Below are 25,176 nucleotides of genomic sequence, written 5' to 3' on the forward strand. Positions count from 1 at the left end.
GTCTAAAGCAGGTCTTTTTACAGTTTATTTAAATCAGAATCTAAACAAGTACCATGCATTGCATTTGCTTAATGTTTATATACATTTTTTTTCTCTCTAGTAATTTCTGCTTCCCCTTTTCCCCATTGCCATTTATTTGTTGAAAACCAAAGTAGATCTGGAAGAATTTTTCACAATCTGGATTTGGTTTTTATTAAATTAAACAGATATCAAAATCAGTATATCAAACAGCCCTAAAAGTTTACAAACACCTCCTTTCAGTTTCTCTGCTTAGCGTGTTGTGTACCAGTAGCTGACAGTCATGGGCATCAATGTGAGCAGTACTGAGTTAATAAAGGCAATCATTACTGTTTTGAAGGTTAATTTGCCAGAAGAAGGGTTTCCCTGGTTGACTCAGTGGTTAAGAATCTGTCTGCCAATACAGGAGATATGGTTCAATCCCTGGGTTGGGAAGATCCCCAGGAGAAGAATTGGCAACTCACTCCAGTATTCTTGCCTGGGAAATCCCAAGGATGGAGGAGCCAGGTGAGCTATATAGTCCACTGGGTCACAAAAGAGTAAGTCACAACTCAGTGACCAAACTACAACAAACGCCAGAATAAAGATATAGCAATAACATATCCATTTCTATTTTTTAATTCATTTGTATTGAGGTAACATTGGGTTATAACACTGTATTAGTTTCATGTGTGCAATATTATATTTGCTTTTCTGTGTAACCTACATTCTGCTAACCACCAAAACTGTAGGTTTCTCTCTTCCATTGTACAGTTGATCCCGTTATCCATATCACCCTACCCCCACAGTTCATTATTTTTTTTCCTGTTTTTTTTTTTTAATTGGAGTATAGTTGATTTACAGTGTTGTATTGGATTCAGATGCACAGCAAAGCAAACTAATCAGGACCCACAGTTCATTCTTTAGAATAATATTTACTCTTCCATTTACAATTCCTAGAGTGTTTACTGGTTTTTAGTGGCTTCTGTATCATAAGTTGATAAATTGTTTAATTTCATAGGATAAACTTCCACTTAACATTTTTAACAAGTCATTATTTTCAATAAAGCAGAGTTCTTAATACAGAGTTGTAATCTAAAGTGACTGCTGTTCATGATAGAACTTATAAAGTAACATAATCAATGCATTTGTTAATAGATATTCTCTTACAGATACGGGTAGTTTGATTTTCCTAAATATGTAGTCTATTAGGAAAAAGTTGAAGGGCATATGTTCAGGCTTTTCCTCCTTGCCCTGCCCTACTTCCCATGGCTTGATGCATTTTGTCCTGTTCCTCCTCTTTCCAGCTTCAATTGCCACAAAAATACCATGCCTTTGATGCAACACCAAAGCAGCAGTGGGCACTGATTGTATTTTCACTGTCGACTAAAATAAATTCCTTTGTTGATCAAAAGATGCTTATCAAAAGGATAAAGTGCAAATAGTTCCAAAGCAATGCTAACTTATCTCTGTTTCTGCAAAGACTCATTTTCACACCAGAAGTGTAAAACAGACAGAAACTGTTACTTCAAAAAGAGAAAATTAGAAATTTAGCTTTTGAGTTCAGAGTGCAGAGTACCCACACCCACCAAAATCATAGTGCCCAATAAAGTTTCATAACTTTCATTTTTAATAAAGTTGCTTCAAAACTACATGCTGCGTTTTTACATCTTGAATGCATGATTTATTGTACTTAGCTGGCTATATAATGAGATTTTGCATGAAGATTGATTAGTATATTGCTAGGTCAATCAGTATCATAAAAGGTTGAGAGTGAAAATTAAAACCTGCATTAGCAGTTAAAACAGTGGGGCAGTGAGATGGTGGAGGAAACAGCTGCTGTGTTTATTATATAGTTTTGTCAGCCCATGTTTATGACAGTATTGGATGACATCATAAACAGTTCATAAATAATGTACATTCCCAGCTTATTTCTTCTTGCAATATCGTAAACAATGGCTCTTTTCCAGTCATTGCACCTCTGTGTGTTTAATGGACCTTGCTGGGGGTAGTACTGTTTTTAGCAGAAACTCATTACATTGCAGACATTTCTGGAATTGGATGTGAAAGCAGAGAAAACCCTGCAGCAGAGATACCCAGCAAGAAGGAAAAGTAGCCAAGAAAATTACTGGAAACAAGATCCGAACTAGCTAGAAGTCAATGGACACCATAATCTTTGTGGCCTCAAGGGATGATGTGATTGAAATAGCCTGATACAGAGCCAAAGAGTGGCTTATCTATTTATTTTGCTTATGTCTGTCTCTCCCCACTGGAGTGTAAAAGTCCATGAGGACATGGATTTTTATCTTTTTTAATTTGTTGTCAGATCCCCAGTGTTTGGCACATAGTACTCATTCAGAATAGTAAATATTTGTTGAATGAATGAATGCCTTGTCCTTCTGAATGGGCGAGTTGGAGGGACATCCCTTCCACCTCAGAGACTACTAGAACACCATAAAGCACTGTAAAGGGACTGGGCTATGGTAAACCTTGGTCGCTTTTTACATTATATCATCTCTCCAAACAATAGCAGTTTAAACATTTTTAATTAATGTAAGAAATATTTTAGTCAAGAGGAATTACCAGTAAGTAGTTAAGTAACCAATGGATCCACTTGACCCTATTTATATCTGAGGGGGGAACTTTGAGGTTAGTAATAATGTAGTTTTGTTTCCTTGTTTTTATGAACAATTCACGCATTATTTCAAGATAAAATGGATAATGAGAGCATGCTAATGTGTTCTTCTTGAGAGAACATGAGGGCTGTGCACAACGGGGCACAGCACAGGGTTGTTTAGCTTCCCTGAATGGCTCTACATCAAACGCACAATGGATTTGGAGATTTAGCAAAAGCACTTGGGGATATTAGTGACATTGGATAGGACCTCAGGGTTTCATATTGTTACCAAAGCAAGTTCATGTGCTACATATACAGTGAGACCAAACAAACCAAAACATCAGAGTTTTGAGCAGAAAAAATTTTGTTGCAGGACCATGCAAGGAGAACGGGCGGCTCCTGCCCCCCACCCCCCACAAACCCCAAACTCCCCCAAAAGGTTTCAGCAAAGCATATTAAAAGGCATGATGATGGAGGCATGTGGTGGCTGTTGCAAATTTCTTTGTGTAGGAATCTTTTGTTCTTATAGCAAGTAGTCCATCTAGGTTAAATGTTTATGTAAACCTCCAGCAAGACAAATTTATTCTCTATTGTGCAACTTTTTATCTCTATATAAATGGAAAAGTGTTATACCCTTAGAGGTCAGAGCCTTCAGTAAGAGGTATCCATATATTTCACTCTGGAGGCAACATTCTTAACTCGAAGCAATAGTAATAGAATACAACTGCTACTGCTACTGCTAAGTCGCCTCAGTCGTGTCCGACTCGGTGCGACCCCATAGACAGCAGCCCACCAGGCTCCCCCGTCCCTGGGATTCTCCAGTCAAGAACACTGGAGTGGGTTGCCATTTCCTTCTCCAATGCATGAAAGTGAAAAGTGAAAGTGAAGTCGCTCAGTCGTGTCCGACTCCTAGCGACCCCATGGACTGCAGCCTACCAGGCTCCTCCGTCCATGGGATTTTCCAGGCAAGAGTATTGGAGTGGGGTGTCATTGCCTTCTCCAATAGAATTCAAAGGTTAAAGTTAAAAAAACATCTAATATGGAGTCAGATTTGTTCTTTCCTATTGAAATTTGGTTACACAGGGTTTTTGATATTCCAATAGTCTTTAATCATAGCATTTGCTAAAGGAGAGCTATTAAATGCAGAGAAATAATAAGCAAGTCTTGTTCTGAGCATTCACTGTATACCCCCAATTTGACTATAATTCCCTAATTATTCTAACTTTATTTTTGTTTTAATTCTCCATCCTCATTAATCTCCTTTAAAAATGAGATTTTTTTTTTCTTAAAGATAAACTGGTAACTAACATGTGAGTTTCTTCAAGTTGAGATTTAACAATCTTAGTTCCTATTTTGTCATCTACCCAAGCCTCTAATAGCAAAACAAAGCAGCAGAAAACAACTAAGAATAAATAGCTCTCTAATTTCTGAAAGGTATATGAAATCCAACCAGGATTAAGTGACTGTATTGACAGAATGGAAAATAAACTAAAAGTTAACATAGTGTCTTTATGGAATTTTAGGTTTAAAATATGAACCTAAATATGAACCTTTGGGTAGAAATATGGGTGCCATGACTCTGGCTTAAACTTAGATATTTTTTTCTGCTCAATTATTTCATATTTAATATCAACCCTGTTAGCCTATAATCTGTAATTCTATACATCTCAGTGTGTATAAATTAGTTTCAAATCATTGTCAGAATATACACATGGGTATACAGACACACACCAAATAAACACCACCTCTTGCTTTTAATAAAATAAAAAAGTTCAATCAAATAAACAAAATTTAACTCACACACTAAATTCATATTGTTCTGTATAAGTGTGGTTACATATAGTCCAAATTCATCCTGTATCAGGTAAAGTAAACAAGAGCTACCTTAAGAGTCTTTTCATTCAAAGAAATTGATGTTTTTATTTAAATTTTCTGTTACAAATCTGAATTAGTGTTTGTAGTTTTCTTTATAAGAGTCTTTATTTTGTATTGTTTGGTGATTGACATCTTTTTCATCATGTTTTCTCTTTAATTATTTTAGTATAAGGAAGACATTGATTTTTACATACAAATGTAGTTCTTAGTCACTTTTGTGGATATCTCACATGAATTCTAATTATTTTAAGATATTATAGTGGGATTTTTATATAAACAGTCATATTATGTGCCAAAAATAATAAATTTGATTAATTTCTAATGCTAAGTCATGTCCCCTGCATCACTGATGATATTTCTGATAATATTTCTATTAAAGGGACTGGGCTTTCTCCCTTCCTTAATTTATTTCCAAAGGATCCTGACTGGGGAAGTGAGGACAGGAATAGAGGATGAAGAAGCAATAAGGGCAGAATTTAGAAAATAATAATTAGATATGGAGCAGCAAATGATGTTTGAATTAGTTAAGTAGTAGGGAATGTGTTAGAATGACCAGTCAGAGAAGATTAGATAAGGCTTTAGATTGCAAATCTTAGGCTAAGAAAATAGCCTATGGGTTTTATGAGCATATGATGATTTTTCATAAGCGTGAGTTGAAAGTACTTTAAACAACCTGTAAAGATAAAACTTAGCAGTGACCAAGGCCATCACCAAGAAAAAGAAATGCAAAAATGCAAAATGGTTGTCCAAGGAGGCCTTACAAATAGTTGAGAAAAGAAAAGACACAAAAGGCAAAGGAGAAAAGAAAAGACGCAAAAGCTGGAGAAAAGGAAAAATATATCCATGAGAATGCAGAGTTCCAAAGAGCTATAAGAAAGACTTCCTTGGTTATCAATGCAAAGAAATAGAGGAAAACAAGAGAACAGGAAAGACTAGAGATCTCTTCAAGAAAATTAGAGACACCAAGGTAATAATTTCATGCAAAGATGGGTACAATAAAGGACAGAAATGGTATGGACCTAACAGAAGCAGAAGATATTAACAAGAGGTGGCAGGAATACACAGAACTGTACAATAACCACAATGATGTAATCACTCAACTAGAGTCAGACATTCTGGAATGTGAAGTCAAGTGGGCCTTAGGAAGCATCACTATGAACAAAGCTAGTGGAGCTGATGGAATTCTAGTTGAGCTATTTCAAATCCTAAAAGACGATGCTATAAAAGTGTTAGATTCAATATGCCAGCAAATTTGGAGAACTCAGCAGGGGCCACAGGACTGGAAAAGGTCAGTTTTCATTCAAATCCCAAAGAAAGGCAATGCCAAAGAATGATCAAACTACCACACACTTGCACTCATCTCAAACGCTGGTAAAGTAATGCTCAAAATTCTCCAAGCCAGGCTTCAACAGTGAGTGAGCTGTGAACTTCCAGATGTTCAAGCTGGTTTCAGAAAAGGCAGAGGAACCAGAGATCAAATTGCCAACATCCACTGGATCATCGAAAAAGCAAGAGAGTTCCAGAAAAACATCTATTTCTGCTTTATTGACTATGCCAAAGCCTTTGACTGTGTAGATCACAATAAACTGTGGAAAATTCTGAAAGAGATGGGAATACCAGACGACCTGACCTGCCTCTTGAGAAATCTGTATGCAGGTCAGGAAGCAACAGTTAGAACTGGACATGGAACAACAGACTAGTTCCAAATAGGAAAAGGAGTACTTCAAGGCTGTATATTGTCACCTTGCTTATTTAACTTATATGCAGAGTACATCATGAGAAATGCTGGGCTGGAAGAAGCACAAACTGGAATCAAGATTGCCAAGAGAAATATCAATAACCTCAGATATGCAGATGACACCACCATTATGGAAGAAAGTGAAGAAGAACTAAAAAGCCTCTTGATGAAAGTGAAAGAGGAGAGTGAAAAAGTTGGCTTAAAGCTCAACATTCAGAAAACGAAGATCATGGCACCTGGTCCCATCACTTCATGGCAAATAGATGGGGAAATAGTGGAAACTGTGGCTGACTTTATTTTTTGGGCTCCAAAATCACTGCAGATGGTGACTGCAGCCATGAAATTAAAAGATACTTGCTTCTTGGAAGGAAATTTATGACCAACCTAGATAGCATATTCAAAAGCAGAGACATTGCTTTGCCAACAAAGGTCCATCTAGTCAAGGCTATGGTTTTTCCAGCAGTCATGTATGGATGTGAGAGTTGGACTATAAAGAAAGCTGAGCACCGAAGAATTGATGCTTTTGAACTGTTGTGTTGGAGAAGACTCTTGAGAGTCCATTGGACTGCACGGAGATCCAATCGGTCCATTCTAAAGGAAACAATCCTGAATATTCATTGGAAGGACTGATGCTGAAGCTGAAACTCCAATACTTTGGCCACCTCATGAGAAGAACTGACTCATTTGAAAAGAACCTGATGCTGGGAAAGATTGAAGGCAGGAGGAGAAGGGGATGCCAGAGGATCAGATGGTTGGATGGCGGCACCAACTTGATGGACGTGAATTTGAATAAGCTTTGGGATATGGTGATGGACAGGGAAGCCTGGCATGCTGCCATCCATGGGGTCACAAAAAGTCAGACACAACTGAGAGACTGAACTTAACTGAATTGAGAATAACTGAACAGGGGTGAAATACCTACTTTGGATCCTGTAGGACTGTCTAATGCAGATCATGCTAACGTATTAGAAATATATTACTACCAGTGTTATGAGCATTCACTTCAATTTTTTAAATGTTTGGGAGTGAAGAGACTGGAGAGAAAGAGTTTCTCGGGATAGGGTTGCTGTCCATTATATTTCCACCTGTTCACTACAATGGAGAAGAGTTATGGACTGTGTTCTCAGAACTGCAGTCAGCAGGCATAGTAGTGGAACTTTGCATAACCTATGCAAGTGCCTCCCAAGTGAGAAATTAGTCAAAATGAAACAGTGCTTGCACATGCATTACATCCAGCAGGAGGAGCACCTCTAATAGCTATGTGATACTACACAGCTTATCTCTTAGTTTTCTTCTGGTCTTGGTACTTGAGGTATCAGAACAAAAGTGAATAGAGAAGTTGAAAGAGGAATAGAGAAGAAGCAAAACAGTCCCCATCCTCCCTTGCTTGCTTAAGTCTGATGCAGATTCTATCAGGGACAGGGAGATGAGGGGAGGAAGGAGAAGGCTCTTAAATTGAATTAAACCAGATTGAGACAGTCTGTGACTAAAAGAACTTTGAAATTTGAGGGGCTCTGCCTATTCCGAAAGACGCAGAGAAAGAATTAGTTCACAAACATGTTTGAAAGTGGAATGGAAGAAAGAATAAACCCGGTCTCTGCTTGTACCCTATTAAGTCAAACTGATTCAATGAAATATTTACACAATGTTAGAAGAGGAAATTTTACTATGAGGAGACATGAGAAATAAGAAAGTCAGCATATAACAAGGCTAGCCAGGAATGAGTTTTGTAAACCCTAATGCTGGAGATTGCAAAAGAAAGAACTGGACAGATATGAGAGAGATTTGAGGGACACTTTATTGTATTTGGGGGGGGGGAATGAGAGTAGGGGATGATGGCTAATTGAATTGAACAAGAAGATAGAGGATTAAAAGATTAATTTGAGATTTCAAGCTGGGAATAATGGTGGTACTATTTACTGAAAGAGAGTAACCAAAAGGGACTCATTGGGCAAATAAGGAATAAATGAGGAAAAAGAAATGTGTTTTGGAAAATGAGACTAAATAATAAAAAGGGAAATACTAAAAGGTCTTTGAAATCTGAACAATGTAGGAACAGGTCAGTCTTCCAAGAAGACTAGTGATTAAAGATAGTGATAAGGGGAAATCATTTACCGTAGAACTTGTATCATCTCTGACACTATCTACCAATACCAAATAACACCTATAATAATAATTTATATCATTGATCCTAGGGGGAATACCCGTAGAATTATCGTGGGCTTCCTATGTGCCAGGTACTATGGAAGGGCTTTAAATGCATCATCTTATTTAGTTCACATAACAGCATTATTAGGTTTGTAGCATTATTATATTAAGGAGAAGGAATGGAAGATGTATGAAGTTTAAGAAACTCACTAAAGTCTTTTATTTATCATTATTTAAATATCTTGTTGCTGCTGATATCCCAAAAAGATTATCAGCTATAGAAATGAATCATTTCCCAAATAAATCAACAGATAAGGAAATAACCTCTCATGTATAGATGTAAGTTGCAATGATGACTAGTAACTAATGGGAATTTTCTACCCTTATGCTCTGTTTGCTTTTATTGTTGGAAATTTGAACATTGCCTTTCTACTACGTGCTTTTTAAAAATAGTATATTGTGATTTTGGTCCTCATGTTCTGATTTATTATTTTTCATACCAGTGTTCTTTTCTTTAAACTTGCCCCCCATTTCCTTTTTCTCAAATATAATGTTTTTATTTTAGAAGTTTTAATTTATAGAGTTACTGTGAAGATAGTACAGAGAGCTCCAGTACTCTACTAGAGTACCTCATGCCTATTTTCCTCTACTGTTAATTTCATAGTTTGTATGTTACATTTGTTACAATTAAATAACAAATATTGATACATTATTGTCCTCAACTCATGTCCATAATTTATTCAGATTTCCTAAATTTTTCCCTAATGTCCTTTGTTTTTGTCTAAGACTGAGCCAGGATATTATTTATATTACATTTAGTTGTCATGTCTCCTTGGAGTCCTTTGACTTTGACAAATCCTCTGACTGTGACAACTTCTCATCTTGTTTTGTATGGATATGTATTTTTTTAGTGTTTCTAAATTTGCGTTTGTCTGACTAGACTGCTGTTATATTTTCTCGGGGATTAGCACACAGAACCAAAGTGCCACTCTCATATCAAGGGACTATCAGTATGACACCACTTTATGTTGTTTTTGACCCCCTGGCTGAGGTAGTGTTTTCAAATTTCTTCACTTTAAAGTTATTCTTCTATTTACTGGGATCCTTATTTATTCTTTGGAAGAATGTCTTAAGGTGCAGCCTCCATTAATATAATGGGAAGTTACACTCCTTCCTTGAGGACAGAGTATCTACATAAATTGCAATTCCTCTCCATGAAATATTTGTCCCTTCTCCCCCATTTTAAGTTAATTTGATTATTTATTTGTATCATTATGGACTGATGGATATTCATTTTTTATGATTGTAATCCAAAATCATTTTATTATTTTCTTGCTCAAATTATTCTAATTGTGGCCATTGGGAAATCTTCCAGTTGGTTCCAATAACCCTTAAATATACCTCTATCATTGTGGGTTTTTTTTTTTTTTTTTGAGCATGTTCTTACTTTTCAGACTTGAATATTATGTGTGTTCTCTGTCATAATCTTGTATTAGATATTTCTTTAAAGAGCATTTGTTCCTTTTATCGGATAAAGGTATCTGGAACCAAGATCTAGATACTAGATATATTTTTGCTCCTTGAGTATCATACTTCTATACTCTCTTAGCTACCAGAATAAGGAAAAACCTGTGTATTTACTAACCCATGTATACAGCCATTTGTTGTTGCTTCTCAGTTACTCAGTAGTGTCCGACTATTTGCAGTCCCATGGACTGCAGCAGTCAGGCTTCCCTGTCCTTCAGCATCTCCCAGAACTTGCTCAAATTCATGTCCATTGAGTCAGTGGTGCCAACCAGCCACCTTATCCTCTGTTGTCCCCTTCTCCTCCTGCCTTCAATCTTTCCCAGCATCAGAGTCCTTTCCAGTGAGTTGGCTGTTTGTATCAGATGGCCGAAATATTGGAGCTTCAGCTTCAGCATCAGTCCTTATAAAGAATATTAAGGTCTGGTTTCCTTTAGGATTGACTGGTTTGATTATCTTGCTGTCCAAGGGACTCTCAAGAGTCTTCTTCAACACTAGTTTGAAAGCATTAATTTTTCAGCATTTAGCCTTCTTTGTGGTTTCACTCTCACATCCATACATGACACTGGAAAAACCATAGATTTGACTATACAGAACTTGTTGGCAAAATAGCGTTTCTGCTTTTTAATATGCTGTCTAGGTTTGTCATATCGTTTCTGCCAAGAAGCAAGTGTCTTTTAATTTAATGGATGTAATCACCATGTACAGTGATTTTGAAGCCCAAGAAAATAAAGTCTGTCACTTTTCCATTGTTTCACCATCTATTTGCCATGAAATAATGGGACCAGATGCCATGATCTTAGTTGTTTTGAATGTTGAATTTTAAGCCAACATTCTCACTCCCCTCTTTCACCTTCATCAAGAGTCTCTTTAGTTCCTCTTTGCTTTCTGCTTAAGTGTGGTGTCATCTGTATATCTGAAGTTATTGATATTTCTCCCTGCAATCTTGATTCCAGTTTGTGTTTCATCCAGCCCAGCATTTCTAAGATGATGGACTGTGTATATAAGTTAAATAAGCAAGGTGACAATACACAACTTTGACATACCCTTTCCCAATTTTGAATTGTCTGTTGTTCCATGTCTGATTCTACCTGTTGCTTCTTGACCTGCATACAGGTTTCTCAGGAGGAATGTAAGGTGGTCTGGTATTCCCATCTCTTTTCAAATTTTCCACAAATTTTGTGATCCACAAAGTCAAAGGCTTTAACATAGTCAATGAAGGAGAAGTAGATGTTTTTTGGGAATTCTCTGGCTTTTTCTATGATCCAAAGAATGTTGGTGATTTGATCTCTGGTTTCTCTTGCTTTTCTAAATTCAGCTTGTACATCTGGAAGTTCTTGGTTCATGTACTATTGAACCTAGCTTAGAGGATTTTGAGCCTGACCTTGCTAGCATGTGAAATGAGTGCAATTGTGCAATAATTTGAACATTCTTTGGCATTGCCCTTTTTGGGGATTGGAATGAAAACTGACCTTTTCCAGTCCTGTGGCCACTGCTGAGTTTTCCAAATTTGCTGGCATATTTAGTGCACCAGAAAGTTGGCTTAAAGCTCAACATTCAGAAAACTAAGTTCATGGCATCCAGTCCCATCACTTCATGGGAAATAGATGGGGAAACAGTGGAAACAGTGTCAGACTATTTTTCTGGGCTCCAAAATCACTGCAGATGGTGATTGCAGCCATGAAACTGAAAGATGCTTACTCCTTGGAAGGAAAGTTATGACTAACCTAAACAGCATATTACAAAGCAGAGACATTACTTTGCCAACAAAGGTGCATCTAGTCAAGGCTATGGTTTTTCCAGTGGTCATATATGGATGTGAGAGTTGGACTATAAAGAAAGCTGAGCACCAAAGAATCGATGGTTTTGAACTGTGGTGTTGGAAAAGATTCTTGAGAGTCCCTTGGACTGCAAGGAGATACAACCAGTCCATCCTAATGGAGGTCAGTCCTGGGTGTTCATTGAAAGGACTGATGTTGAAGCTGAAACTCCAATACCTTGGCCACCTCATGCGAAGAGTTGACTCATTTGAAAAGACCCTGATGCTGGGAAAGATTGAGGGCAGAAGGAGAAAGGGATGACAGAGGATGAGATGGCTTGATGGCATCACCAACTCGATGGGCAGGAGTTTGGGTGGACTCCGGGAATTGGTGATAGACATGGAGGCCTGGCGTGTTGCGGTTCATGGGGCTGCAAAGAGTTGGAAACGACTGAGCAACTGAACTGAACTGGCCTGAACTTAGTGCAGCACTTTAACAGCATCATCTTTTAGGAGTTGAAATAGCTCAGTTGGAATTCCATCACCCCGACTAGCTCTGTTAGTAGTGATGCTTCCTAGGGCCCACTTGACTTCACATTCCAGGATGACTGGCTCTAGGTAAGTGATTACACCATTGTGGTTATCTAGGTCATTAAAATTTTTGGAGGGGGTGTATTTTTTCTGTATATTCTTGCCAACTCTTCTTAATATCTTCTGCTTCTGTGAGGTCTATAGCTATATATTTTTATATGCACAGCTTTCTATATCTATATTAAGCTAAGTATGAGCTCATGCTGCTGTCTCCAACTCTAATTCTCTACATAATGACCATTCTAACCTTCAAACCTTGCTTATCTATAATCTCCCACTCCCAACCATAAGAAACCAGACTCCTTCTCCTTGCCATCTGTATACTTAATTGTTTAATTCCAGTGTACACTTATACTTCCCTGTTGGCTTAGTGGTAAAGTACCTGCCTACCAATGCAGGAGCACAGGTTTGATACCTGGATCGGGAACATCCCTTGGAGAAGGAAATGGCAACTCCCTCTGATATTCTTGCCAGGGAATTCCCATGGATGAAATAATTCTGGCTGGCAGGCTAAAGTCCCTGGAGTTGCAAAAGAATCAGACAGGACCGAGTGACTAAAACAATAAACAACAAAAAATGTACATATGTGGTTATTTCAGTTAATTGTTAACCCATGCTCTAATGAGAAACAACATTGCCCAGTGCTCATGAATAGTTTACTTTACTTTCAGGACTGCAGAATTCACTCATTTCCAAAACTACTTGGGAGTTGGTGATGGACAGGGAGGCCTGGCGTGCTGTGATTCATGGGGTTGCACAGAGTCGGACATGACTGAGCAACTGAACTGAACTGATTCCATTCCCTTCAGTGAGATTTCATACACTGGTAACACAGGGTCTTTTGTAATAGTCTGCATTCCATATTGACATTTGCCAACCTCCTAAGTGATTTTTTTATAATGTACATACATTAAGGTTTCCTTTTTTTTCTGTAATGTTCTATGAGTTTTTTTAATGTCTTGTATTGACCATTATAGAATCATAAAGATACTGCTCTAAAGCATACTGCTTCACTGGCCTAAAAAATACTTCAACCTTTCAAGCATGATATTTTCTGTATCAATTATCTCTGTTTTTTGAAAAAAATCAGGATCTATAGTTTATCTTTAAATGAGTATGTGCATGTATTATACATAGACACATATGTGTGTCTATGTATACACAGTTAACATATTGGTTGAACCTTTTTATAATGTTGGAATTACTTTTACTTCACTCTGTGAACAGAAAGTGATATTCACACTTAGGAAGTTAATAAAGTGTCAAGAATATTGGTATCATTATCACATGATGAAATATATTTGTGAGCTTAACCACTGAAGGATATTGTATTACCTAACCTGTGTCACAAATCTGGTGAAAAAGTTTCTGATTAGAAAAGCGTAATGATTCTGTTCATTCTGTTCATTCCATGGGATTGATATTGAGTCATAGAAAACAAAGATCAAACACAAATGTTTTGTTCCATGTCCCCCCAAAGCCTTCATTGTCATGTCATTACTGTTTAGTAGATATTTATTAACAATTACCTGATTGTCTTCAGGTGTTATAAATGAGACCCTACTGCTAAAGATAGATAATGCAAGAACATGATCAATTTGAAACATGTAGAAAGAACTGAAGTGCAAATGGAAATAATTCAGGGCCTGCCAGTATGTAACTAAAATGATGCTCAATAATTTTGCGCAGCCAGTTTGCTAGAATTGGTCTCTGAACTTTCTACCCCGCTTCCCAGAAGACAAATTGGCTGAACTTGTTATTATTTTAAAGAGCTAAGGATAACCTTACTAATGTATTTAGTATCATTTTTCATTATCTTTAAGAAGAAACTGATGAAGCATGCTAAAGTTTCCTTGGGGAAAGTTCACAGGAGGTTTGTAAATGTACTCTGGGCTACAATTATTGGGTACCAATAAGAATACTTTGGTCATCTGATGCAAGGAACTAACTCACTGGAAAAGACCCTGATCTGGAAAAGATTGAAGGCAGGAGAAGAAGGGAATAGCAGAGGATGAATTGGTTGGATGGTATCACCGACTCGACGGATATGAGTTTGAGCAGGCTCCAAGAGCTCATGATGGACAGACAGGGAAGCCTGGTGTGCTGCAGTCCATGGGGTTGCAAAGAGTCAGACACAACTGAACAACTTAACTGAACTGAACTGAATAAGAAGCAAGTTTTTCATTGAACATTGAAATATTGTGCATTTAAATTTGGTTCTGCAACCTTCTAGCTATGTTACTTTGGGCAAGTCATTTGATGCTCCTGTTTTATCAGCAAAACTGAAATAATAATACCAAGATCATATAGCTATTTATCTGTTTATTCAGCGTCAATACATGTTTGTTGAATGCCTCTTGTGTGTCACAGGTGTTTTGATAAGTCTTGGAAATGCAGAAAGGGTTAAGAAAATCTTGAAAGATCAAGAAAATCTATCTTCATGGAGCTTTTATCCTAGTTAACAAAATAGACATTGTACAAATAATTGGTTTTGTGAAAAATGTAACATAGATATATAAAGTATTATGAGCTTTATGTCATGAGGAACACATAATTTAACATAAAAATATGTAATTTCTTGTACATGTTTGGTGCTTAAAAGGTATGAATACCATCTACCATTACCATTCAGGTGTTTATTTATTGAGTTTACAGTTATTAGCATCTTCTATTTGGCAATTGGACTTCTTTTCAGTGGTAAAGAATCCACCTGCCATGAAGGAGACGCAGGAGACCCGCGTTTAATCCCTGAGTTGGGAGGCTCCCCTGGAGGAGGAAATGGCAACCCCCTCCAGGATTGTTGCCTGGAGAATTCCATGGACTGAGGACCCTGGTGGGCTACAGTCCAAAAGGTCGCAAAGAGTGAACACAGCTGATCATGAGCACACACATACATTTGGCAGTGTAATGTGTATGAGCAGGCACCACGTGTATTTGTTACAATTGATATCCCAAACCCATAGCTTACCTTATAGTTTACTCCTGGTGTTGTAATACGATGTGAGCTTAAATAAAGGTATAATGACATGTATCCATCATTATAGTATCATGTAGCTTATTTTCACTGCTTTAAGAATCCTCCATGTTTCATTTATTCATCCTACCCTCCTACTCAACTCCTGGCAGTCTTTTTACTGTCTCCATGTTTCTGCATTTCCAGACTGTCATTTTGTTGAAATAAAACATTATATAGACTTTTCAGATTATACTTAGTAATGTGCACTTACAATTCCGCCATGACTTTTCATGGCAGGATAGTTCATTTATTTTTAGTGCTGAATGATATTTCATTTTCTGGATGTAGCACAGTTTATATTATAGTTTCCCCACAGATACTCTTGGGTTTTCTGTGCAACATTATATCTCCAGTGAAAAATGACAATTTTTGTTTATTTCTAATTTTTCTTAATTTTATTTTTATTACTTTATTGCATTGATTAAAACTTAAAAGATCACATATTATCAAATTTTGTAATCATGATGATACCAAATGTATCAAAAAGTTCAGTATAATTAGTCTAATATTACCTTAGGTTAATAGTTTTAGAGGGAGAAATATTTTTTTCAGTGCAGTTTTTAGTCTTTTTATTGTTTAATTTAATTATTCCTAAATCTGTTTCAGAATTTATATTTTTCCAATTTTTTAAATTTTATGTTTTTAATTCTTTTCTGTTTGTTTTTTGTTTTATTACTTTTATTTTTTAATATATTTTATGATTTATTTTTATTTATTCTTTTAAAATTTATTTCTTTATTTCTTTACTTCATTTTACTTTACAATACTGTATTGGTTTTGCCATACATTGACATGAATCCGCCATGGTTGTACATGAGTTCCCAATCCTGAAACCCCTCCCACCTCCCATCCCTATCATCTCTCTGGATCATCCCTGTGCACCAGCCCCAAGCATCCTGTATCCTGTATCAAACACAGACTGGCGATTCATTATTTACATGATAGTATACATGTTTCAATGCCATTCTCCCAAATCATCCCACCCTCTTCCTCTCCCTCTCCTTCTCCTTCAGAGTCCAAAAGTCCGTTCTATACATCTGTGTCTCTTTTGCTGTCTCGCATACAGGGTTATCATTACCATCTTTCTAAATTCCATATATACGTGTTAGTATACTGTATTGGTGTTTTTCTTTCTGGCTTACTTCACTCTGTATAATCGGCTCCAGTTTCATCCATCTCGTTAGAACTGATTCAAATGTATTCTTTTTAATGGCTGAGTAATACTCCATATTAGAAAGGAAAATGGGTACATAGAAATTAGAAGTAATTTCTTCAAAAATTATTATATTACTTCTAATTTCTATGTACCCATTTTCCTTTCTAATATTGTTTATTTAATGCCTTCTTTTCATGAACATTACTTTTAGAGATTTGTTACTCTTTAAAATTTTCTCCAAGAGACCTTCTTTGGTTTTGTTGATATTCTCTTTGCTTTGCTTTTCTATCATTAATAATAATCTTTTATATTTTGGTCACTTTCCTTCTATTGTATTTATGTATGCAATATCTTTTAGATTTTTTAAATTAGTTCTGTTTCCAAAATATATATCCCTGTGCTATTGCAGATCTGATGATCTTATTCACCGTTATCCCGAGGTAGAGTTCCAGCTCCTTATCCAGGTCACAAACCCAAATCTCTTCCCATCTCTAGTCTGATCCTTTGCCCTTCTAGATCGTCTTAGTCCTCCACATGTCTCATACCCTTCCTTCTACCTGCAATGCTGGTCACTTTTCCTTTCCTGACAAACCCTTCAGAACTGATCTCAGATATTCTCATTGAACCCTAGTTTGGACTAAGAGCTCCCCCTGTCCTGTGTACCTGCACCTGGAGAATCTTTCCATTAAACCATTTAGTGCTAGAATTGAGTTGGCCTCTTCATTATTGTATCTTCCCAAGTATGCTCCAATTACTGCAGGATAAGAGTCTTGTCTTATTCATTTTAAAACAGATGTTCTATTTCGAAATAATGTCAGACTTATAGAAAAATTGCAAAAATAGTGCAGAGACTCCCTGTAAAATCCCCATCTGATTTTACTTTCTCTAGTGCTATCATTTATGGCATATCTGTCAAATCTAAGAAACCAACATTGACACATTTTATTAACTAAACTGCAAACTTATTTGGATTTCACCAGTTTCTCCATTAATTTACTTCTGTTCCAGAATTCTGTCCAGGATGCTATATTGCATTCAGTTGTCATACCTCCTTAGCCTTTGGGGATCTATGACAATTTATCAGTCTTTCCTTGTTTTTCTTATTCAGTTTTATAACCCAGCAACTAAGTGATCTAAACTGATATTTTAGATATAGACAATGAATTATTCAGGCTTTGATAGTTTTGCTCTCTCATTTTGCTGTTTGCTCAGTTTTGATGTTTGTACCTGCTGCTAAAAATTTGCTGCCTTATGCAATACACAAATCTCTGGCTCTAGTGCCAGCTAGCTTTACCTTTGGGCTTTAGCTAGTTACTTCTGGCTCATAGGCCTTTCCTGATTTGAGGCCACAGGAATTTCTTGGCTGGCTAATATGTAAATTTCCATACATATGGTTAAAGTTTACAAAACTGATAAGCTCCAATATTTCATATCCACAGACTGCTCAAAATAACATCAAGGGATACGGTGAGATCTCACAATTCTTTAGAGCTCTAGCATTGTAAATTCAATAGTTCTTCCATGTTCACAAGACCAGAGGATATCAGACCCTCCTCAGTATTTGGTACCATTGGCTCCTCGCTGGCTACAGAAGGGGATGGTGTGCTAAAGAGCGTCCATTACATAAGACAAACCTCTCTTTGGAGGAAATCCCCCTGGTGTATGGACTCTGACCTTGATTGGATCCAGCAGCAGTGAGAATGTGCCCCCAGGGCTCTGTATATTGCACTGGGACCAATAATTCACTACTTGTAACAACATAAAGTGGGTAAGATGAAGAATTCTGGAAATATCTGCATACAGTGCTGTACCTTTAGGTTTAGATTATTCACTCATCTAAAAGCTCTCCTTGAGTCCTATGAATGATACCTTTGACCTAACAGATATGCTTTTAAACAAAGAATTTTTGTTTGGATACTTAACTTTTATTCCCTGGAAGTCTTCAATGATGCATAAGCTTGCTCTAAAAGCAACGAGTAAAAAAATTACTTGGTCTAACTGGATACAGAAAGTAATTTTATAAATTTACTAACAATATCCCAATAGACTTTTCACATTATCCCCTTTATAGCCCTTTGACAAAAATATAATTTAGACAAATCACAGCTTTGGAAATACCTGCAACTGAGAAATACAATAACGAAGATTATAGGGTTTTTCATGAACATCATCCCCAAAGAGTTACAGCCAAATTATTTAGAACCAGTGGTGGGAAATAAAACTCAAGGTTGCATTTATATGTAATTTTATTTGTCCTGAGGCCAGCCTGACTACCAGAGAAACAAAAGCTGATGTAGGGCACAAAGTTTTTGCTCAAGATAGATGTTGGACTTTTGTATAATACCTATCAACATAGTAACTGGTACATGTATAATTCCCTAACAATTATATAATTATGTAGGATAAAAATTTAAAGCCAAATCTGGAAACCTTAGCCATCAACATAAGACTGATGGCTCTGTTTGAAAGGCAATTGAAAAGGCAATTTAATTCTTTTGTTCATCTTGCTAAATGTATATGACAGTTGCTATCTGCTATCACCTGTTCAAGAACTTGTGAAATTTTGGTGATTAGTCTAGAGACTTGCACAAAGTAAGTAGGTGATCAAAAGATACTTCTTGATTGAATACATGATGATGCATTTAATTAATACAGTAAAGTTTATGGAGCATGCCAATGCCTTCTTTGACTCCAAGAATTATTTTAAACTTGAGACTAACTTTGAGGGAGAAAAGTGATTATGCTTCATAAAACTAGAGTGGACTTTTAGGGGCCAAATGAGTTTTCAGTTTTTGTGTAGGGGAAAGGGGAATATTCTCTTAGGTAAACCAACAGTACCGAGCTAGATAATTCCCACAGAGAATATACCAACCCAGTCTTTCATGAATTCTCACAGGACCCCTATTAAACGCATCTTCACTGAATTCCTATCCTCATATCTTTTCTTTACCTTAGAGAATACTGCCTCAGTAACTCCTCTTTAAGCATAACTCAGATCATTTCTGCCATAAGGGTGGTATCATCTGCATATCTGAGGTTATTGATATTTCTCCCAGCAGTCTTGATTCCAGCTTGTGCTTCTTCCAGCCCAGTGTTTCTCATGATGTACTCTGCATAGAAGTTAAATAAGCAGGGTGACAATATACAGCCTTGATGCACTCCTTTTCCTATTTGGAACCAGTCTGTTGATCCATGTCTAGTTCTAACTGTTGCTTCCTGACCTGCATACAGGTTTCTCAAGAGGCAGGTCAGGTGGTCTGGTATTCTCATCTCTTTCAGAATTTTCCACAGTTTATTGTGATCCACACAGTCAAAGGCTTTGGCATAGTCAGTAAAGCAGAAATAGATGGTTTTCTGGAACTCTCTTGCTTTTTTAATGATCCACTGGATGTTGGCAATTAGGGTTATTTCTTGCTGGGAGAAATATCAATAACCTCAGATATGCAGATGATACCACACTTATGGCAGAAAGTGAAGAACTAGACCCTCTTGAAAGTGAAAGAGGAGAGTGAAAAAGTTGGCTTAAAGCTCAACATTCAGAAAACGAAGATCATGGCATCTGGTCCCATCACTTCATGGGAAATAGATGGGGAAACAGTGGAAACAGTGGCTGACTATTTTTCTGGGCTCCAAAATCACTGCAGATGGTGATTGTGGCAATGAAATTAAAAGACACTCCTTGAAAGAAAGTTATGACAACCTAAACAGCATATTAAAAAGCAGAGACATTACTTTGCCAACAAAGGTCCGTCTAGTCAAGGCTTTGGTTTTTCCAGTGGTCATGTAGGGATGTGAGAGTTAGCCTATAAAGAAAGCTGAGTGCCAAAGAATTGATGCTTTTGAACTGTGGTGTTGTAGAAGACTCTTGAGAGTCCCTTGGACTGCGAGGAGATCCAACTCGTCCATCCTAAAGGAGATCAGTCCTGGCTGTTCATTGGAAGGACTGATGTTGAAGCTGAAACTCCAATACTTTGGCCACCTCATGCGAAGAGTTGACTCATTTGAAAAAAACCCTGATGCTGGGAAAGATTGAAGGTAGGAGAAGAAGGGGATGACAGGATGAGATGGTTGGATGGCATCACCAATTCAATGGACATGGGTTTGGGTGGAGTCCGGGAGTTGGTGATGGACAGGGAGGCCTGGCATGCTGTGGTGCATGGGGTTGCAGAGAGTCTGAGAGGACTGAGCGAGTGAACTCAACTCAACTCAAAAGATCATTTCAGAGATGCATGAGGAAAATGTTAACAGTTTTATTGAGGTATAATTGATACAAAGCATAATATACATATTTAAAGTATACAATTTGATGAGTTTTTATCTGTATACATCTGCAAATGCTTCACCATGGTGTGGATAATGAGCATAACCACTACCTCCATCAATTTCCTTGTCCCCTTATAATCTCTTCCTTCAACCATTCCTGCCCACCTCTTCCATATCACCTTCATTCTCAGGCAACCACTGATCTTCTTTCCAACATTGTAGATTAGTTTGCAATCCATAGAGCTGTATATAAATGGAATCATAAAGTATATACTTTTTTTTCTGATTACTTTCACTCACCATAATTACATCAAGGTGTCACAGAAAAGAACAAACATTACTTCATATTAGATCTATTTCTTCAGGGCTAACCCTTATGCTTTATTGCATGGGCTTTGTCATGCTGGCTCAGCACCTGTGTAAAGGAATGTTGCCTATACTCTGAAACATACATGATGACACATTCTCAAGGCTCTGACCTCTCAAGGTGTAACACTTCTTTGCAGAACAGAAAATAATGACTGTCTTGTTGGAAGTTTATAGGAACATTGCAACCAGAGCTACACTGACAGCTCCAAGTGCCAAGGATTCCTGCCCCAAGAGGTTTGCAACAACCAGCCACATCTCCTCACCTTTTAGCACAAAGGAAGTCTGCATTCTGACTTGAAAAAGATGGTTCTTTATCACCCTAGTCCACTGTCTTCTCAGTCTGCTGGCTTTCCAAATAAAGTCCCTATACCTTTCCCCATATGTATTGGTCTGTCCTGCAATAAGCAGTATGAGCTTGGACTCCCTAACAAAGGTTCATCCAGAAGCCTATTTCTTTTTATTGCTAATTACTATTCTGGCTTTCCTGGTAGCTCAGTTGGTAAAGAATCTGCCTGCAGTGCAGGCGCTTCAATTCCTGGGTTGGGAAAATCCACTGGAGAAGGGATAGGCTACCCACTCCAATATTCCTGGGCTTCTCTGGTGGCTCAGCTGGTAGAGAATCTGCCTGCAGTGCAAGAGACCTGCGTTTGATCCCTGGGTTGGGAAAATCCCCTGGAGAAGGGAACGGCTACCCACTTCAGTATTCTGGCCTGAAGAATTTCATGGACTATATAGTCCATGCGATCACGAAGAGTCTGACACAGCTTTCACTTCATTCTAGTCTATGAGTAAACCTCAGTCTGTTTATGGGCATACTTATTGATGGATATTTGGGATATTTTGAGTTTTGGCTTATATTAACACTATGCCAAAGCCTTTGACTGTGTGGATCACAATAAACTGTGGAAAATTCTGAAAGAGATGGGAATACCAGACCACCTGACCTGCCTCTTGAGAAACCTATATGCAGGTCAGCAAGCAACAGTTAGAACTAGACATGGAACCACATACTGGTTCCAAATAGGAAAAGAAGTATGTCAAGGCTGTATATTGTCACCCTGCTTATTTGACTTCTATGCAGAGTACATCATGAGAAATGCTTGGCTGGAAGAAGCACAAGCTGGAATCAAGACTGCTGGGAGAAATATCAATAACCTCAGATATGCAGATGACACCACCCTTATGGCAGAGAGTGAAGAGGAACTAAAAAGCCTTTTGATGAAAGTGAAAGAGGAAAGCGACAAAGTTGACTTAAAGCTTAACATTCAGAAAACTAAGATCATGGCATCTGGTCCCATCACTTCATGGGAAATAGATGGGGAAACAGTGGAAACAGTGTCAGGCTTCATTTTGCGGGGCTCCAAAATCACTGCAGATGGTGATTGCAGCCATGAAATTAAAAGACGCTTACTCCTTGGAAGGAAAGTTAAGACCAACCTAGACAGTATATTAAAAAGCAGAGACATTACTTTGCCAACAAAGATCTGTCTATTCAAGGCTATGGTTTTTCTAGTGGTCATGTATGGATGTGAGAGTTGGACTGTGAAGAATCCTGAGCGCCGAAGAATTGATGCTTCTGAACTGTGGTGTTGGAGAAGACTCTTGAGAGTCCCTTGGACTGCAAGGAGATCCAACCAGTTCATTCTGAAGGAGATCAGCCCTGGGATTTCTTTGGAAGGAATGATTATAAAGCTGAAACTCCAGTACTTTGGCCACCTGATGTGAAGACTTGACTCACTGGAAAAGACTCTGATGCTGGGAGGGATTGGGGTCAGGAGGAGAAGGGGACAACAGAGGATGAGATGGCTGGATGGCATCACTGACTCGATGGACGTGAGTCCGAGTGAACTCAGGGAGTTGGTGATGGACAGGGAGGCCTGGCATGCTGCGATTCATGGGGTCGCAAACAGTTGGACATGACTGAGCGACTGAACTGAACACATTGTTGACTGAGAGGTTTTTGCAGAAATTAATGCCTGTAGCCAGCAACTTGTTATGTAAGTGACTATTGAAACACACCAGTCTATAACAGTGAGGTAACAAAAGATGTATTAATATCTCTGTGGTAAATAAATTGTTAATAAAATTGTTCTGAATAAGATACCAGACTTTGTATGGGCACATTATTTCCTTTCTCTTAGGTAAATACAAGGACTGGGGTAACTAGGTCATGTGATATGTGTGTATTTAAATATTTTAGGAACTGCTCCTTGTTTTCAAAAGTACATGTGACATTTTATATTCTGATCAATGGCACTTGAGTGTTCTAGTTACTTCACAGTCTCATCATCACTTTGTATGATAACATTTTTTTAATTTAAGAAATTCTTGGAAAACTGGCATCTGGATCCCAGGGTAACAGTGGGAATCCCAGGCCTATAGCTTCCTTCCCATTTCCCAAGAAATGGTGTGCATTTCTTGGCCCAGGGCCAGGAGTGAAGGGATCTTAGAACCTGGGCAACTTTCTCCCTCAGGTTCCGGAGCCAGGGCTAACCACCAGGGAGGGAAAAGGTTCCTCCTCAATATGCTTCTTCACATATTATGGACCATCTGAGACACTGGAATTCACTTTGAAGTTTCACTGCCTGCTGACTTCAGCTGGCAAGCATCTTTAGAAATGTTGCCAAAAGAAAGACATCCTTCCTGTATCATTTTCTGTCAGTGGACACTGTTTGTGCATGGATGAATTTTACTTTTTTTATTTCTAGTGCCACAATAATGAAGAAACAGAGAATTATAGTAATAAAAATGCAGTAATATTGAAAAAAAGTTGATGTTTGGCAGAAACCAACACAATTCTATAAAGCAATTATCCTTCAATTAAAAGATAAATAAATTTAAAGCTAAAAGAAAAAAAAATAAAGCACTGTCTTAAATGTTTTAAAAAAGGAATTCTAATCAGTATGTTGTGGCATCTCATTGTCTTAATGACTAATGATAATGAATATATATTTATGTGCTTAAGTCATGTATTATCTGTTGTGTACTGTCCATTCAGACCTTATATTTTGTATGGTAGACTATTCAAATATTTTGTCCACTTTTCTTACCTTTTAAGAGTCATTTATACATTCAGGGTACAGATTTTATATATATATATGTATAATCTGCAAATATTTTCTCCCGGTTGGCAGCTTATCTTTTAAACACTTTAGTGATACCTTTCAAATAGCAGAAGTACAGAATTTTGCTGACATTCACAAAGATTTTCTCTTATGCTCTTCTCCAGAAATTTTATAGGTTTTTAATTTATTTATTGGAGGTAAAAATATGGCTATCATGAGATTTACTCTCTCAACAGATTTTTTTGGTTGTCAGCTACTGTCTTGGTAACTGTAGGCACAGTGTTGTACAGTAGAGCTCCCGAACTCTTCCTTCTCGCATGACTGAAACGCTATACTATTTAACAGTATTCTGTTTCCCCTTTCTGCAGACCCTATCAAGTGTTACCAAATGCCAGTTTCTATGCCCGATGCACAGTGAGGCCAATAAAGCAAAACATTGGAGTTTGGAACAGAAAAAGTTCTGTTGCGGGGTCATGGAATGAAAATGAGTGGCTCATGCTCAAAAAACATGGAACTCCCCTAACTCCTCCAAAGGGTTTCAGCAAAGCATTTTTTTCAAGGCAAGATGAGGGAGGGGCATGCCAGGGTATGTGATCACCTTGTGCACAATTCTGATTGGTTGATGTTGAGGTAACAAGGTAGTGTCACAGGTGCTAACATTATCAATCCTTAAGGGCCAGAAGATCTGGGGCTACATGCTCATGATCATCGAGTAGTTCATTTACTCCTTTGGGTGGTGGATTTTAGCATCTGAAAAACTGAGGAAATCTGCATGAAATACTATTATCCAGTACCTCAAAGAGGAGCTACAGCTGAGGATATAGGGGAAGGCAGACTATTCAAGGAAGGTCCCCTTGGGTCCTGCTGGGTCACACAACCACCATTCTGCTTTCTGCTTCTCTGAGTTGGATGAATTTAGTGATGTTTCATAGTTTTCAATGCGCAAGTCCTTTACCTTTTTGGTTAACTCTCTGAGCATTTCATTTTTTTTTTTTTTTCATGCTGTTGGAAACAGGAATGTTTTCTGTTTTTTCTCCTTCTATTTTCAGAATTAAAGC

This window comes from Capricornis sumatraensis, chromosome 5 (genome assembly GCF_032405125.1).
Source record: "Capricornis sumatraensis isolate serow.1 chromosome 5, serow.2, whole genome shotgun sequence".
Classification (NCBI taxonomy): domain Eukaryota; kingdom Metazoa; phylum Chordata; class Mammalia; order Artiodactyla; family Bovidae; genus Capricornis; species Capricornis sumatraensis.